The 17,495-nt window shown below is 38.0% G+C and overlaps 1 long non-coding RNA gene across 1 annotated transcript in view; it reads right to left on the minus strand.

Moving 5' to 3' along the window:
* Positions 1–623: 623 nt before the first annotated feature.
* LOC149067948 (uncharacterized) overlaps positions 624–17,495 on the minus strand; it is a 53,815-nt gene continuing 36,943 nt past the window's right edge. The window contains exon 3 of the long non-coding RNA XR_016195263.1: positions 624–3,617. This is a non-coding gene — a long non-coding RNA (uncharacterized LOC149067948). The remainder of the gene's footprint in view (positions 3,618–17,495) is intronic.

Below are 17,495 nucleotides of genomic sequence, written 5' to 3' on the forward strand. Positions count from 1 at the left end.
CTTTAATTTTCGCTGTTCTTATTTGAAGCTTGAGCTCATCTTGCTTTGCTCAGCAGAAGCGCAAGGATAAATAGTTTGTTTCCTTTCACGCTTATCAAAGGATTTTGAAAGTAGTGAAAGATGGAACGCTCACTAAAAACAGGCACACTTTGCAGGACAAGAATAAATGAAATCGTAAGCAAAACCAAATTTACCGAGGTCCTGGACGTGCAAATATTCGTCAAGTCCTCAGAAGAATTTTACCAGGTAATTTATCATCACCGAAAATTATACTTATATTATACCATTCAATGTATTATATAATTTCTTACTAATGTATTTTTTATGTAGGTGGTGTTCAAGACGGCCAAGAAAGACAAAAAAATATTTTTGTAGCTTCATGGCGGACACTACGACCTGATAACATCTCCCAAGGGCTTTCACGCATCAAAATTATATTGTCCAGACTGCGACAAAGCATGTCGCAGTCTGGATTGACTGCACATGATTGCTCATGTCACACTATTATGATCATGTTCAAAAACACAAATGTGCAACGAGATGCAACACCTGTTTCAGCGATGCATATATCCCCATCGACCCACAATTATGCAAGAATTGCCATACGACATGCAGGTCCACCGACTGCTTTGCAAAGCACAAGTCTTGCAGGCAAGGATAGCACCTTTTGTCAACAATTCTACGAGTGCCCGTCCTGCAAGAGGTTTCTTGTGGAAAAAGTGAGACCTCTCTCGTGACAAACACCTCTGCGGGGAAAAATATTGCTGCAACTGCGAAGTTTTCCATCATGACGAACGACACCTATGCTCTCTCAAGACGACGACAGTGAAAGCCTCCACCGACAAGCTCATCTTCAATTTTGAGACAGACCAGTCAACGGGGGAGCATATTGTCAACTTTGCAGTTGCTCAATATGCGGACGGCCAAGAGACGGTCTTCAGTGCATGGCTCTTCCGCAAGGAACACAGAGGATACACCGCAATCGCCCACAACATTAAGGGATTCGATCGCCAGTTCCTGCTCAAGTAAGTTTTTTTTCCCACTATTCGAAAATGTTTACATAAATACCATGTTACTGTTTTTTTATGTGTTGTTCTTTTTCTTTGTAAATATTTCCTAGACCAAAGAGTAAAACCATCAGTTTTGCCGTGCGGATCGAAGATTATGGCTTTGCGGCTGGACACCCTAAAAATCCGGGTTATAGACAGCCTCACCTTTCTCCCGATGGCTTTGGACAAACTGCCAAAGACTTTCGGTTTAGAAGAGTTGAAGAAAGATTCTTTTCCCATCTCTTCAACAGACCAGAGAATCAAGATTACGATGGAGCCCTTCAGGAGAAAGCTTTGTATAACCCGGAAACATTCGGCGTCGATATGAAAACGAAATTCGATAGCTGGTACGAACAGAGAAAAAACGAGACATTCGTGTTCAAACACGAGATGTACGAATACTGCAAGTAAGTCCTTTTCTATTATGTTTCATTTACTGTTCTATAAATTCTTCACTATACTTAACATTTTTTTAATTTTTTTAAGTCAGACGTTACTATTCTTCGACGGTGCTGCTTGCAGTTTCGTGAGGAGTTCCTGGAGCTAACCGGTGTCGACCCATTCTAATACCTCACCACACCATAGCCTCAGCCTGTATGGCAACATTCAGGTTGAAGTACATTGAGGAGGGGTTAATTGGGATGGTGCCCGTCAACGGTTACGAGAATCAAACCAACAGTAGCTACCATAGTATCGAATGATTGTCATACCTGGGTGAGAACAACCTGAACATTCACCATTCCAGAAATGGACCAGGAGAGAAGCGAATTCTCTGATTCACTGTGGACGGCTTCTGTACCGAAACAAACACGGTGTATCTGTTTCACTCATGTTGCTTTTTATCATGAACAGTTTTAGTTTTTGACATGACAAAAGGACATTTTTCTTATTTTTATATTTGTTTTGGCGCAGTTTGACCAAATTGGTCCTTGCGCCAATAAACCCAAAATCCAATCCGTATCTGTTTCACGGTAATTACTTTGCGGATTTTATTTTCAAAACTTATTTTTTCATGTTCCTTTTTTTCTTTTCAGGATGCTATTGGTAAGGCTGCCAGCAGTGCTTTGATAGGGACTTGGTGAATCCTAGTACGCAGATATACATGTGGGAACTCCACAAGAAAACATCAGCACAAGAACAAAAGATTCGTCAAGGCGGATACAGGCTTGAAGTCATGTGGGAGCATGACTTCCATGAAAAAAAACGGACGGGGGTCTGAAAAAGTTCTTGATGGATTTCCACTATGTTGACAGGTTGGCACCCAGGGATGCATTTTATGGTGGTAGAACCAATGCCACCACGCTGTTCTACCAAGGAACACCAAATACATTGACTTTACGTCATTATACCCGTGGGACAATAAATACTGCAATAAATCTTATATTTAAAGTACTTAATAACTTAACAAATATGACTAACATATGAAATGTTTTTAAATGAATTTTCCTTCCGTTGCAGATATCCGGTTAGCCACCCCCGGATAATCACTGAGAACTTTGGGGTGCTGCGGTCATATTTTGGTATCATAAAGTGCAAAGTCCAGCCACCAAGAGGACTATATCTGCCCGTACTGCCATACAGGTAAATGGAATGATTTTTTTCTTATTATTTGTGTTTTCATATCATTATAACGGGTTTTAATGAGTTACATTTTTTTCTAGATCCGGCGGAAAGCTGACCTTTCCCTTATGTCGTTCGTGTGTGGAAATACTGTCTAACGAATGCCACCACAACGACGAGGAAAGGTGTATTACGGGAACATGGGTAACAAAAGAGCTCAAGAAGGCAGTTGAAAAAGGCTACGTTGCGAGGAAGGTTTACGAGGTATTTTTTTAATCATCACTTTAATCTCATCACTTTATTACTCTAGCAATATATTGTGTAGTCATGTTTTAACTTCTGTTCTAGGTTTATTATTTCGAAGAATCTCGGGAAGGTCTTTCTACCCCATACATAAACGCCTTCCTGAAAATCAAGCAGGAGTCCTCGGGTTGGCCGTCTAACTGCATCACAAACGAGAAGAAAAACTCATACGTGAAGCAGTATGACCAGGTTGAAGGAATCCAGTTGGAGCCAGGAAACATTCATATTAATCTCGGATGTCGACAGGTGGCGAAGCTATGTCAGAATAGGTAGCCATCAATTTTTGCAACACCTTTATGTATTTTTTAAAATAGAGTAAAACAAACTATTCTTTTTTTTTAGCTTCTGGGGTTGCTAGGGTATGCAGGAGAATAAGTCGCAATTGACTAAAGCCTCCGATTTTAATAAGATGATGAACGACCCTGCGATAGAGGTACTTTTTTTTAAAATAATAATTATGTGCTATATGATTTTTCATAAAATTTTCTAAAATATTTAAATCACACATTTTTTTGCAGGTCAAGGACTGCCAACTGAGAACGTTGCTGCAGTTGAATGGCAGTAAAAGTCGGATTTCGTACCCCAGACCGACAGGACCAATGTTTTCCTGACTGCCTTTACAACAGCATGGGCTCGCTTGAAGCTGTACTCCGAGATGGAGAAACTAGGCAATGCGCCTTGTTGTACTTTGACACGGACTCGTATCTATAAAAAAAAAATTTATGTGAGCATCACAAGGATGGGTCGTGTGTATTTTGCGGAGAACGAGCGGCAAGAACATATTATGTACACTCATGTCCATAAATTAAGGATAATTCAGAATCACACAGAAATCGAAATCAAAAGTAAAAATTTCACCTGTAGAATTATCACACACATCAGTAAGAATGATATGCAAATTTCAGGAAGTCACCAGATGATGACGATAGTACGTCTCAATGACGAGAATGTAAGAGGGTGGTATATAAGGAATGGTGGCAAAGAAGTAAAACTGTTCACAAGAGTTCTGTAAGGCGCTCAGTGCATTAAAAGAATAGTTATGACACAGAGGACGCATGTGGATGATTTTTTACGTGGTAGAATTATCGGCCGCCTGGAATGTGGGCGTACTCAGATGGAAGTATCCGAGGAACTTGGAATTGCCCAAAGTGTCATCTCTAGGCTTTGGCAACAATTCCAAGATAACGGAAATGTCAGTAGACGTTACAGTACAGGTCGCCCCCGAGTTACAATGCCGAATGAAGAAAGAAGCAGACGGAGACGTCAGCTATCTGCAGCCACGGGTACCACAGTTTCAAGGCAAACCGTGCACAGACGTTTGGGAGATATTGGTCTATATGCTCGCAGGCCATTGCAGAATCATTATTTTTAAAGATAGTAAATCTGTTCTGTTAGCTCTGAAATCATTTAATTTCCGTTCGCACACAGTTCATCTTTTATGCTCATATCCACATTTCGCAAGCTCCTTCCCCGAAAAAATATCACATATCTGGGTTCCAAGCAGGGTTTAAGCTACAGTCACGTTTTTTGCAAAATGCGAAAGAAAATCTTACAATGCGAAAGAAGTGGTAGCCACTTTCGCAAAAATGCGTACAGCAGGTACGAAACGAGTAGACATCCAAACATCAATCATTAGCATTGTAGCATTTTTGCTAAAGATTTTTCCCCCATTTTCGCTTTTTTCCTAAAGGAATTTTTTATCTAGCTTAAACCCTGGTTCCAAGTCACTCTGGTATTACCATTAACAAACTAATTGATAGAAGTGTTAGACTCATAGCTTCTTCATCAAACTCGCCATCACCTTAAAATATCTATCCAGAAGATCTCGTGGCTATTTTACGTTATAAATTCAAGAACTTTGTTTCACTCAATCTCAGAAGTGCATTCCCACATTTCACATGCTTAGACAACTCAAGCAGACATTATTCTAGGCTCTCTTCATCCCGGAAATGGGAAGTAACGTTTTATAAACTGATCGTCAACAGAGCACTACTTGACAAATACCTACATTTTATTATGCTCATCTTCGTAATATAACACTCCACAGATGTGAGCCTCATAAAAAAACTGGAAACCTTTTTGTGCTGTGTCCTGAAAGATCAAAGCTCAAGTTCTCCTCGAAAAATTTTTGTCGTCGTGCGCCGCGCGTTTTGCCCGACGTTCCCTCTTTATTTATGTTCTATAACCTTTTTATTTTTGGACTCGCATTCATCCAGAGACTTCACGTCTTTCTTCATATGTGACCTTCCCATCGCGAGCTTATATTACTAATATTACAAAATTTTTTCATTCCTCTCCAAGCTGACTTAGGCGAAGGTCGTGATTGTTGACTGATCCGGGCAATACTCTTCAAAGACGAAAACTGCACAAATCTGGATGTTGGTGTGGTAGCAGGAGGAAAAGCTTACGTCCCCCCCTCGCCTGCAGCTCTACTGGTCACTCCACGTAGGAACCTGTAAAGGTTGGCGTAGTTGAATATTCGGAGAAATGACGATGGCGGTCTCACGATAATTCACCGGCTCGGCTGATACTGGTAAAAGGTTTTACCCACTTGAAACGCGTTTTTGTCGCATCGCGAGTATCATAATCAAAAGTTTCTTTTGTTGTGAATAAGTAACCTTTACCAGAGGACGCCGATAGGAAGCTGGTGGTAAGTCTTTTGACTGCATGTTTCTCCATTATTTTGGGGGTAATTGACAATGGCTGCCTTAATAGAAATCTAATGTATACTTGGCCCTAAAAGACCCAAGACTGCTGTGATGAGTTGGCAACATGCCAGAATGATGGCCACAGTAATTAATGAAAAGACTCCAAATGGTTTGACCCACTTCTGGGAGACATTGCAAGAGGCAATCACAACGGCTGAAATAATGCATCCGGAAGGAATACTTCTCTTCTTCCCCAAATGTCCAAATGCATTAACATTTCACCAGTTGTATAAAGATTACACCTATTTTTGCAATGAACACCCCGAAGAATTAACCCTAGAGAAAGGGGACTTAATGACTAAAAAAGGCTTAGCATTCTTCAGGTCAGAATGCAACCACACTGCAAATGGCGGTAAGGATAATGTAAAAAAGGGCAGGAAAGGGAAAACCCCAAAAAAGATAACAAAACAAAATAAAAATAACTTTAACTTTGAACTCTCTGAAACCAGCGCAGAAGAGGATGGTTATGACACCGCTCTCACCGAAGAACGCCTAGAATTCCCAACAACACCACCACAAATGACTAAAATAAAATCAAAAAAATAATGAAAAAGACAAAAAAGAAAAAATACTAATGGAATTAAACCAAGAACTAAATATCAGTGAGTCGGATGAAAATGACAATAACAGTGATAACGATTTTAATACGGTTGTCACAAAAAAAACCAAATCCTTACTCAACAAATTTAGAGGTATCCCCCGCTGGTTCTGACAAATGTCAATGACTGGGGGACACTAAACGAAGCACTTGCTGGCATATGCCAGCAAGAGTACTCAGGAAAAAACGCGGGACCAAATTTCAGACTGCAACTTAATTGCAGAGATGACTGGGTAGCAGTCACAAGATACTTCAAAAACAATGAAATTGAATATCACACATTTAACGACGCACCAAGAGAAACCTTTAAAGTGGTAATAAAAAACTTACATGCATCTTGCAAAACTGAATTAATTCAAGAAAAATTAGAAGAGCACAACATAGAAATAATATCTGTAGCACGAATGACCAGCTTCAAGAATAAAAAACCACTCTCAATGTTCATAGTGGAGACTCCCAAAAATGAGACTAATGAAAAAATCTTTCAACTTGACAGACTACTTAACATTGAGGTAACTGTTGAAACCTTCAGAAGAAGGGGACAAACTATACAGTGTTTTCGCTGCCAGAGATGGTACCACGGGCAATCACAATGTTTCAATACACCAAGATGCCTAAAATGTTCATTGCCACACTTCACGTACACGTGCAAGAGAACCAAAGAAGACGGCCCAGCAACATGTGCCAACTGCCTCGGACCACACATTGCCAGTTACGTAGGCTGTCCAGCCCACCCAAGGAACAAGAACACATTAAAATTTAGAACTAATAGACCTATGTCGAAATATGACAATGATGTTGGAAATAATGATAGATACAAAAATCTCAGACAAGCACAACCTCAAATAGGCTTACAAAATAGCCTTGTGCAGAATGAAAGAGTACCGAGTAACTTTTGCAACGAAACAGAAAACATAAATAACCAACATGATCAACAACCAGGGACCTCCGAAACGGCAGGCACACTGAATGAAACCAATAAATCTAAGGAACAAAATAAAAAGGATATAACTGGAGATAAAGAAGAAATTATCAAGATAGCAGGGAATTGTTTACTGGAAATTCACTCAAACACATCATTAGAAACAAAAATTGACGCACTTAAAGAAGCATTGCTTAATATAATACAAATTCTCAAACAATAAGTAAACAACAATTAAATAACGGCCCTAACGGGAACTTTTCAATTAATCATAACACATCAATAAATACTCTCAAACAATACACAAAATATATATATATATATATATATATATAAATAATAATAATAATAAATAAATAAATAAATAAATAAATAAAAAAAATTCAACTGGACAATGGACAACACAAAACAAATAACAATATTCCACTGGAACGCAGATGGAATAATAAATGACTTGCCAGAATTAAGAGAAACTCTCACTGATAGAAAAATTGACATAGGACTTGTCAGCGAAACATTTTTAAAACCAGGTAAGAATGCTAAAATTGCTAATTACACATGTATAAGGAAAGACCGGGTAACTGCAGCTAAAGGTGGTGTAGCAGTCTATATCAAAAACAACCTTAAGTATAATATAGTTCAACTACCTGAATCCAACCATCAGCTGGAATTTTTGGCAATAGATGTTGCCTTCCCAAGATCACTAATAATTAGAGTGGTAGTTGCGTACAAACCACCAAATGCTCAGCATGACTTCGAAACACTAAAGAAAATTTTTGATACACCTACACCATGCATACTCATGGCTGACTTAAACTCGAAACATGAATACTGGCACTCTAGGCTAACAAACAGAAATGGTAAACTGTTAAAAAATTTTTGTGACAAAAATCAAATTCAGATAATAGGCACTAAAAAATATACACATCATCCCAAAAATGAAAATCATAGAGCCGATGTACTTGACATAACACTAACTAAGAGAATTAATCACAACGTTAAACCAGAAGTTCTAGATCTGTTAAGTTCCGATCACCTACCAATAGAAGTCACGTTGGACATGTATGTTGAAACGTTAGCTCAACCACTAAAGGTTATTAACTGGGAAACGTACAAACAAAAGCTCAGGGAACTGCCAATAATTGAAACCAAATACAACACTCAAACAGAAGCAGACGTTCTAACCAAAATACTAACCAATAACATACAAAATGCACTAGAACAAGCAACAACAGAAAAGCCTCGAAACATCAACCCACTAAAGCTCCCATTATGGATCAAAGAATTGATAAAAAGGAAAAACAAATTAAGAAAGTTATGGCAGAACACAAGGGACCCCGAATTCAAAAGGCAATATAATCAACAAAACAAAATTACAAGAGAGGAAATCAAGAAATTTCAAAATGATAGGTTCTCTGCTTGGGTAAAAGAGGCTACTGCCGAAGACGGCGCACTATATGGGATATACAAGAAAATGAAAACATTTAAAAGAGGCATTCCAGTAATACACAGCCAACATAGCGGATTAATATTTGAAGACAATGAAATAGCAGAGGAATTCTCAAAAGACCTTGAAAATCAATTTACACCTAACCCTAGCTCAGCACACAGTAACACGACACAAATCACAAGAGAAGTAAACGACTTTTTAAACGCACCTAGACTTGACTTTGAAGAATTAGAGCCAACAGATGAAGAAGAAATAAACACTGTAATCAAAAAATTAAAGCCAAGAAAAGCGCCAGGCCAGGACGGTATAACATCTCACGCCATAAAAGTAATAACACCTAACGTCATAAAATCGCTAGTCAATATATTCAATCTTCTTCTGAAAATATCATACTTTCCAAACATGTGGAAAAATGCTATAATTAAAATGATACCCAAGGCTGGAAAATCACCAGAATTTACAACAGGGTACAGACCTATAGCACTACTACCACACATCTCTAAGATATTCGAAAAAATTTTCTCAAACAGACTAAACAAATTCACACATGAAAACAATTTGGATAGAAAGGAACAGTTCGGATTTAAAAGAGGACACGGTACCATACATCAACTAGTAAGAATAGTAAAACATCTTCAGGAAGGTAGAACACACAAAGACTACTCGGTTGCAATACTACTAGACTACAGTAAGGCATTCGATAAAATATGGCATGAAGGCATACTACACAAAATGATTCAAAGAGGATACCCCACAGCAATGATTAAATTCTTAAAATCTTACCTAAGTAATCGTACATATCAAGTTAAAATTAATGATAAAACCTCTCAGAAAAGACGTATTAGATCAGGAATCAATCAAGGTTCCAATTTAGGCCCTACCATACACAATATTTTCATGTCCGATTTTCCAGAAGTACCAGTAGGTATACTAGGGAAGTACGCAGACGACATTATTGTAATTTCAACTAACAGAAAAGCTCAAAAAGCCTTAGATAACTTACAAGAACTAATAGATTACATTGAGTTATGGAATCAAAAAAACAGAGCATTACTAAACGTCGAAAAATGTGTCATGATCTGGCTAACGAACAGAAAAATACCTGATGACTCATATGTAATGATTAATGATCAAGAACTCACCCCAGTACAACAAACAAAATATCTAGGAGTCATAATAGACACACAACTAAATTTTCACTCACACACAACACAACAAATGCACAAAGCGCAAATAGCCACAGAAAGTTTAATGAGATTTTGTTACCCCAAGTCGGCACTGAGCCTAAAAAACAAAATGCTCATGTATACTCAAATAATTCGACCAATACTGACATATGGAGCTCCTGCGTGAGCATTTGCTAATAAACAAAATATTTACAGATTACAAGTATTCCAAAATAAAATGCTCAGAAGATTCTGGTGCACCCAGGTTCTTCAGAATAAAAGATTTACACAAGGAACTAAAGGTACCATCCATGTTTAAACACTTAAAAGACCTAACACGAAAACAACTTCACGAGAGAATGGAAGACTCAGAATTTGAAGAACTAAGAGAAATAGCTAACTATAATGAAAACGAGCACTTAAGAGCTCCCAGGCCACGAAATTTCTTAACATACAGATTCCTAAAGGAATTCTAATGTTTTTACCAAGAGGTACAATACAATAAAAATTCAACAATCCCGAGACACAAATAAAATAAACAAACAATGCCTTCCTAAATTTGATAGTTAGGAATAAGTATCCTGACGATACAGACTTAAGCAGTCAATTAAATATTGCAAAAATAAACAATTTCGAGAATTGTTAAGAATAAAAACACTTACCTCAACAGCCAATTCAACGTTATCGATAAAAGTCCCATCAATCATCTCACAAACGTATAATCATATATATATCCAAAACCGTCACAGTTCAAGAGGGCACAGATGCTATAAGACATAAACGGAAACATCAAAATACTTAAACTCACAATGAACTCAATGACTTAAATCAAAATTAACTCAATGGTCAAATTAACTCAATGACATAATTCAAAAAGGGAATAAAAGAAAACAAGTATATTAGGAATAAGTATCTCGCTGATACAGGCTTAAGCAATCAATTAAATATTACAAAAATAAACAATTTCGAAAATATTTAAGAAGAAAAACACTTACCTCAACAGACAATTCAACGCTATCAATAAAAAGTACCATCAATCTTTTCCCAAACGTATAATCTTATATATATCCAAAACCGTCACAGCGCAAGAAGGCACAGATGCTTTAAGACATAAACGAAAACATTAAAATACTTAAACTCGCAATGAACTCAATGACTTAAATCAAAATTAACTCAATGGTCAAATTAACTCAATGACATAACTTGAAAAGGGAATAAAAGAAAACAAGTATATATAACATATTAAACAAATATTACTTGTCAATCTTACAAATATAACACAATGAGAATATTAAGAAAAAAAAAAATAAATAAAATTAAAATAATAATAAAACAATTCTTACATTGGTAGTTACCTAAAACTCATATAGATGGCGCCTAAGGGATGAAAGATACACCTGAGTAGATTCTAAGACTCGTCACGTTTTCATACCACGAGGCATAACCTGATAATTAATTAAACTGTTGAAAACATAACAATACTCCTCTCGATTATTATATAAACTGAAGCTACATAGCAAACAAATTCAAATAAATTTTAAATCATAAACAATAAGCAAAACAAGTATAAAATTACTTACCAAGATCGAAGTTGCTCGCGTATGAAGAATAGTCGAGCATCAATGAGCAACGCAATAAAATAACCTTAATTATATTAAAACCGTGGATGCAATTAATTAAATCCAATTGTATGGAACATAAAACACATCTATAAATTGAAACCGACTGATAACTGAAGACGTGCGGAGCGCGAGAAGAAAGCGAGTGCCTGAAAAGGATGATTTTTCTTATTTTTATATTATCATTTGTTTTGGCGCATTCATGGATCACGTGATATCTCCGTTCAAGTTGGAAATTTAATTTATTTTGAAAATCTCCATGTTATCTTTGGTTTCAAATAAAATTACCTGAAACATATGCCTTTTTGCTGATAACGATTTTCATTTTATTTACTTTAATTGTCTTAAATTTTTTCTTTTCGAGGGTTTTTTTGAATCAAGCTTGGATAACAAGAGTAGTGTAATTTTTTAATTACTATTTTCATTATTTTCTCTTTTTTATTGCCCTTATGCTCGAATTCAATTTTTTGGTTATTTATTAATGTAATTACTTCTCGAAGATCCTTTGAGTTATTGAATTTAATTTGTAATTTATCCCGGAGAATTGTTCCTCGATAAGGAAATTTATCATTTAATTCGGGCCAATCTTTAATATTTTTTAGCAAAATACTTTCATTATTAATATCACTTGGACATGTAGGTCCGTCAGTGTTTTCTGCGTTCTCATTGGCTGATTGGAAATTTTCGTCCAATGGCGTCGTTTCGTTCAGAGAACAATTTTGAAAAATTCTGGAAATTTCATTTTCAGATTCTGATACGGGAACAATGCTCCTTCATTCAGCCTCAATTTATTATCAGTCATTTACTTTCTTTATACTTATACTTTTTTTCCCTATTATTTCCTGCTTGCATTAAACTGCTATCTGATTCCTCTCCTGAGGTAATATTTTCCTTATGTTTACACTGAAATTCTACAATCTGCTTACCATTTTCGATTATGATATTGCTAATTTCAGCTTTAGTTCCCTCATCACTGTTGTTTTCGATCTTAAAAAGATCAGCGTTATGCTTATAAATATTTAGCATTATTTTTTTCTTACCACAATTACTTAAACAATTTTCTTTATTCATCGCCGAAGTTCCCCCGGAAAAATAATTTTTCACTTACCCCGGTACTCCAGAGTCCTCAAGTCGAGTGATAATCAGCTTGGCCCGTCGGCTCTTTGGAGACCACTACAATTGCGACAAGGATTCTCTGAGTATCGAGGTAATTATTGCGAGACCATCATCTGCTTGGGTGCTTCAGCTAGGATTAGCGAAAGTAATCCGTGGCGTGGACATAGTCTTGTGATTCAACTTCCCGCATCGTTGAGAGTTCAACGGCGTTGCGACCACAGCTCGTCCGGGAGGAATGCGTAAAGGTTATTCGGATGCCCGTCTGTTCTCTGCCCTTGCGGAACTCAACCTGAGCGACCTGCTTCTCTGACTTCACGAAGAGGAATGTAGAGAATGCCCTGACAATATACCAATACCATGAGCGTGTCCGGAAAATTCACCGCCATGCAATTCACCTCTAGGAAAATTCACCGACAACAGTTCAATGCGAGGGAGTGAGCGATTGAGTTACTGAGTGAGTCAGTGACCGAGTAAGTAAGTGATTGAGCGGGTGATCCAGTAGTGACTGAGTGAGTAAGTGATTGATCGGGTGAGTGAGTGACCCAGTAGTGACCGAGTGATTGAGCGAGCGAGTAAATTGGTGAGTGAGGGAGTGAGTGAATTGGTTAGTTAGTTAGGTTTTAACCTAGTAGTGTCACAAATGATTAAAAAATCCGATTGTTCCGAAAACGTATTTATGATGAAGTGTAGATTTGAACACACTTGGATCGAGCGTCCTCTTCGTCGTGGTGGTTGTCGTCAGCCGCGCTTTGACATCGACATTCGGAACTGCTTTCAAGGAACGCGTAACGATTTCCCTAATACCAACAATTCTATAGAAGGATGGCATCGAGCGTTCCAACAGCAATTATCTGCTCACCACCCAGATATATGGAAGTTCATCGGTGCCATAAAAAGAACAGAGTTTGAATGAAGTTCGGATGGAGCAAATTGTAAGTGGACAAAACCATCACATCGATTAACGAATTTAGTTGATAAGTATCATCAAGGATGTGACATTAAAGACGATTTGAGAGGTATAGCTCATAATGTATCATTTTAATTATTATATCAATAGTTGTGAGAAATGAATATTTTTCTCCCGTTTTTTCTTACATTTGCGTGTTATCTGTTTTTCTAGATTAGTAGATTGGAACCCTTTAATTATAAATATGTAAGGAAGAAAATCATGTCGAAAATTGTTAAATAAATACTGTATGTTTTGAATGAAAATTATGTCAGATATTACTAATTAAATGTTGCAGGTTTTGATTGAAAATTACCAATTAAATATGTATGTAATGAAAGCTGTGTGAAAATTATCCTTCTAAAATACTCCTATAACATTGCCCAAAAAGAATGCCATTTTTTTATATCGTTTCTTGAAGCAGTGGTTCAGTGAGTTTGTTTTCGAAAGAGTTATTTGTCACGATAATTGCATACGATTTTTGAACTCACGCATATAACTTTAAACAATATGAGGCTATGGCTTTCTTTTACCAGTTTTGCTGATGGAGAAAATCAAACTTATCTTTATATTCACTTTATTTCATTAATTTTTTTTCCAGCATCAGTAGTAGGACATAATTATATGGCCTCTACAAAACGAACTGCGTCGTAGCGAACTAATATGAGGTGGGGATCATACATAATCACCGGTAAATGTTAGAAAATAACTAAAAGAGCTCTAGAACAATATTCTAAAAGTGAAAGCAATACAGCCAGACTCGGTTATAACGCCGAAATCCCGCGGAATCTTCGATGTCGTTATAACTGAGTTTAAAATACTGGTTTTAATAGGTGTGGCATCATCAACAACTAATTTCAATCCACTGCTGGATGTAGGTGTCCTCCTTAGATTTTCCCCTCAAACGAAATGCGATATTTTATGAAATTTTCAGAACTTCTATATGGTAATATTGCAACAACAAATTCAAGAAAACTTCGACTATAAACGAGTAAAACCGTGACATTTTTGAAAAAGTCTGGATGGAGAAAAAAAAACAAAACCGGACTGTCACGGAAAATACGAGACAAAATGCAGGACATGTGGTCACCGATGCTTAGACTAGATTTTTAAAATCACCCCTACCAACAGCGAGCTCTAAATCCACCCCCGTCTTCAACATATAGGCTTGTGTCATCTGCGAATGAAATTATTTTACCGTTCTACTTTATTTTACATAAATCATTAATATAAACTAGAAATAATTATGACCCAAGGGCCGATCCTTGTGGGACTCTTTTCATTTCAAATGTGCTGAGTGGTGTAATGTGATAGGCCTCCTCGTGGTGCACCCTGGGTAACGCCAAATCTATCACACGTCATTGTCATCGCTTTTTGTGCTCATATATACAAATACACAAATACAAATACAAATACAACGCCACAACAGGCAAAATGCCCAACGAGGTGGCTGATAAAAAGATGCCCATAAAAATATGGTTGTCATATGTTTCAAAAATACAGCAACCCAATTAAAAATGCAATTAACACAAATTACAAACAATATATACACATGATAAAATATTATACAATGCCCATAAAGAATACTTATGGTTGTCTTATTCTAAGAATGGATAGCTTCTCGATTTACCCCAACATGTTTATCGTATTTCTTTTTAAACGTGTCAATTGTGTTACAATTTACTACCTCCGGGGGTAAGCTATTCCATTTATTAACAACCCTATTGGAGAAAAATTCCCTGCGACACCATAACCTTGCATTGTCCCTCACCAATCGATACTGGTGTCCCCTTGTAAAAGCAGTCGATTGGCGGTGTACTAAAAGTTCATGGTCCATCCTATCCATCCCATTGAAAATTTTAAACACTTCGATCATATCTCCTCGACACCTGCGTTCATCCAATGTAAACATATTCAAAAAATGAAGTCTTTCTTCATAACTCAAGCCCTGTGTGCCAATAAGGACACGCGTAGCTCTTCTCTGCACCCCTTCAACCAAGTCTATGTCCCTCTGTAGGTATGGTCTCCAAAACCTTACAGCATACTCCAGTCCAGGACGAACTAAGCCTCGAAAAAGCGGAAGAATGACTTTAGGAGAACGCGAAGAGACCTTTTTGAAAATGAGACCAAGCATTCTATTCGATTTTTTGACAACCGCTGAACAATGTTCAGAAAACTTAAGTCGCTCGTCAATGAGAATTCCCAAATCGGTGACTCTAGTTGCATCCGGGATAGTGACACCATTCAACTCGTAAGAGAACCGTGGGTTGTTCGAACCAAAATGAGCGACCATGCACTTATCTACGCTAAACGTCATGCTCCATTCATTTGCCCATGCTGCAATCTTGTTTAAGTTGGTCTGGAGCAACTCCCTATCGCTTTCATTTCCGATTACCCCCATTAGCTTCACATCATCTGCGAATTTGCTAGTAATTCCATCGATACCCTGATCGAGTTTGTCGATAAAAAGTGAAAAAAGTATGGGGCCAAGGACACTTCCCTGAGGAACTCCACTTGTGACGTCTGTCCAACCAGAGAATTCCCCGTTCACCATAACTCGTTGCGACCTATCTCTTAACCACGATTCTATCCAATTCAGCAAGTTGCCCCCTATTCCAATCTCGTGTAAACGCTTCAAGAGTTTGCCATGTTGGACCCGATCGAATGCCTTCTGGAAATCAAGGTAAACAACGTCTACATTTTTGCTCTTACCCAAAGCCTTAGTCACGTAATCATAGAAGCAAAGGAGGTTAGTTACACATTCCGACAATACATTATTCTCGTCTATCCACTTCACAAACTGCCTTTTGATGATAATTTCCAAAATTTTCGAGAGGGAGCTCGTCAAACTCACTGGACGATAATTAGACACCACTTCTCTACTACACTACCCTTCTTAAATATCGGAACAACGTTAGCCAGTTTCCAATCTCTCGGGACGATACCCTCAGCAACACTACTCCTGTATATCTGTGCGACTGGCCCCAACAATTCATTAGCACCTTCCCTGAGAAAGATATCATCTGGTCCTGGTGCTTTGCTTGCACATACATTTCTTAGAAGATTTAGGACCTCCACGTCTTCCACTTGAATATCGTTGAGCGTTTTATTACCCCATGCAACACCCGTATATCGAATATCATTATCTCCATTAAAAACCGACGCGAAAAAGTCATTGAAAGCACTACACATGCCTACATTGCTCTCTACTTTTGAGCCTCCTATCGAGAGGGGGCCAACTGTCCCCTTACATCCATTATTGACGTATCGAAAAAATGATTTTGGGTCAGAGCCAATGTTATCTGCCAACCTAGATTCAACTTGCTTTTTACTATCCCTTATCGCTTTCTTCAACAGTCTTCTTTTATCAGTAAACAATGATAGGTCACCTCGTCCACTTTTATACTCTCTGAATGCTCTTTTCTTTTCAAGATAAAGGTTCCGCACGCTATCCGTGAACCATAGAGGGTGTGATGTACAAACACGCTTTTTTCGAACAAAGGGTATGACGTCGTGCAAAACAGAGGACAGCTTCGTGCTAAATTCTTCCCATTGACTTACCACCCCTACTGATTCCAACCGGTCTTTGAAAACTTCCGCTAACCTTCTTCGCAAAACATCAAAGTTAGTTCTCCGAAAACAAGGAACCAGTCTTTTGTTATCACCTTCAATAGCCCAAATTACATGTTTATTTCTACACATCTTGCAGTACATGTCTTGCGTCTCGTTTTGTCCTGTACATGTTTGTCTTCTGTGTCCAACCCCTCATTGTGGGCCCCGCTCAGGCGGGGAGGGGTCCTCCCGGATGGGGCATTGCTTCTAGCGTATGCTCCATCCGGGACGCTGTCTACCTGCGTGTTTGCCGTGCGTGGAGACCCGTAAGGCTGGAGATGGGGATCCTGGTTAGCCTGATGCGCTAGCTTTGGCCTCGGATTCAGCCGAAACGGGAGGCCTGGATTAGCCCCGTCTGGGTCAATCGGCTGAAGGGGTTACACTACTGGGCAGGTAGAGGGGCCGGGCCTGCCGGACGTCGTTGAGGTTTGTTGGTGCTGCTTCAC

Source organism: Pholcus phalangioides, unplaced genomic scaffold (assembly GCF_987345545.1).
Source record: "Pholcus phalangioides strain wild (caught in Gottingen) unplaced genomic scaffold, Ppha-v1.0 ptg000028l_1, whole genome shotgun sequence".
Lineage (NCBI taxonomy): Eukaryota > Metazoa > Arthropoda > Arachnida > Araneae > Pholcidae > Pholcus > Pholcus phalangioides.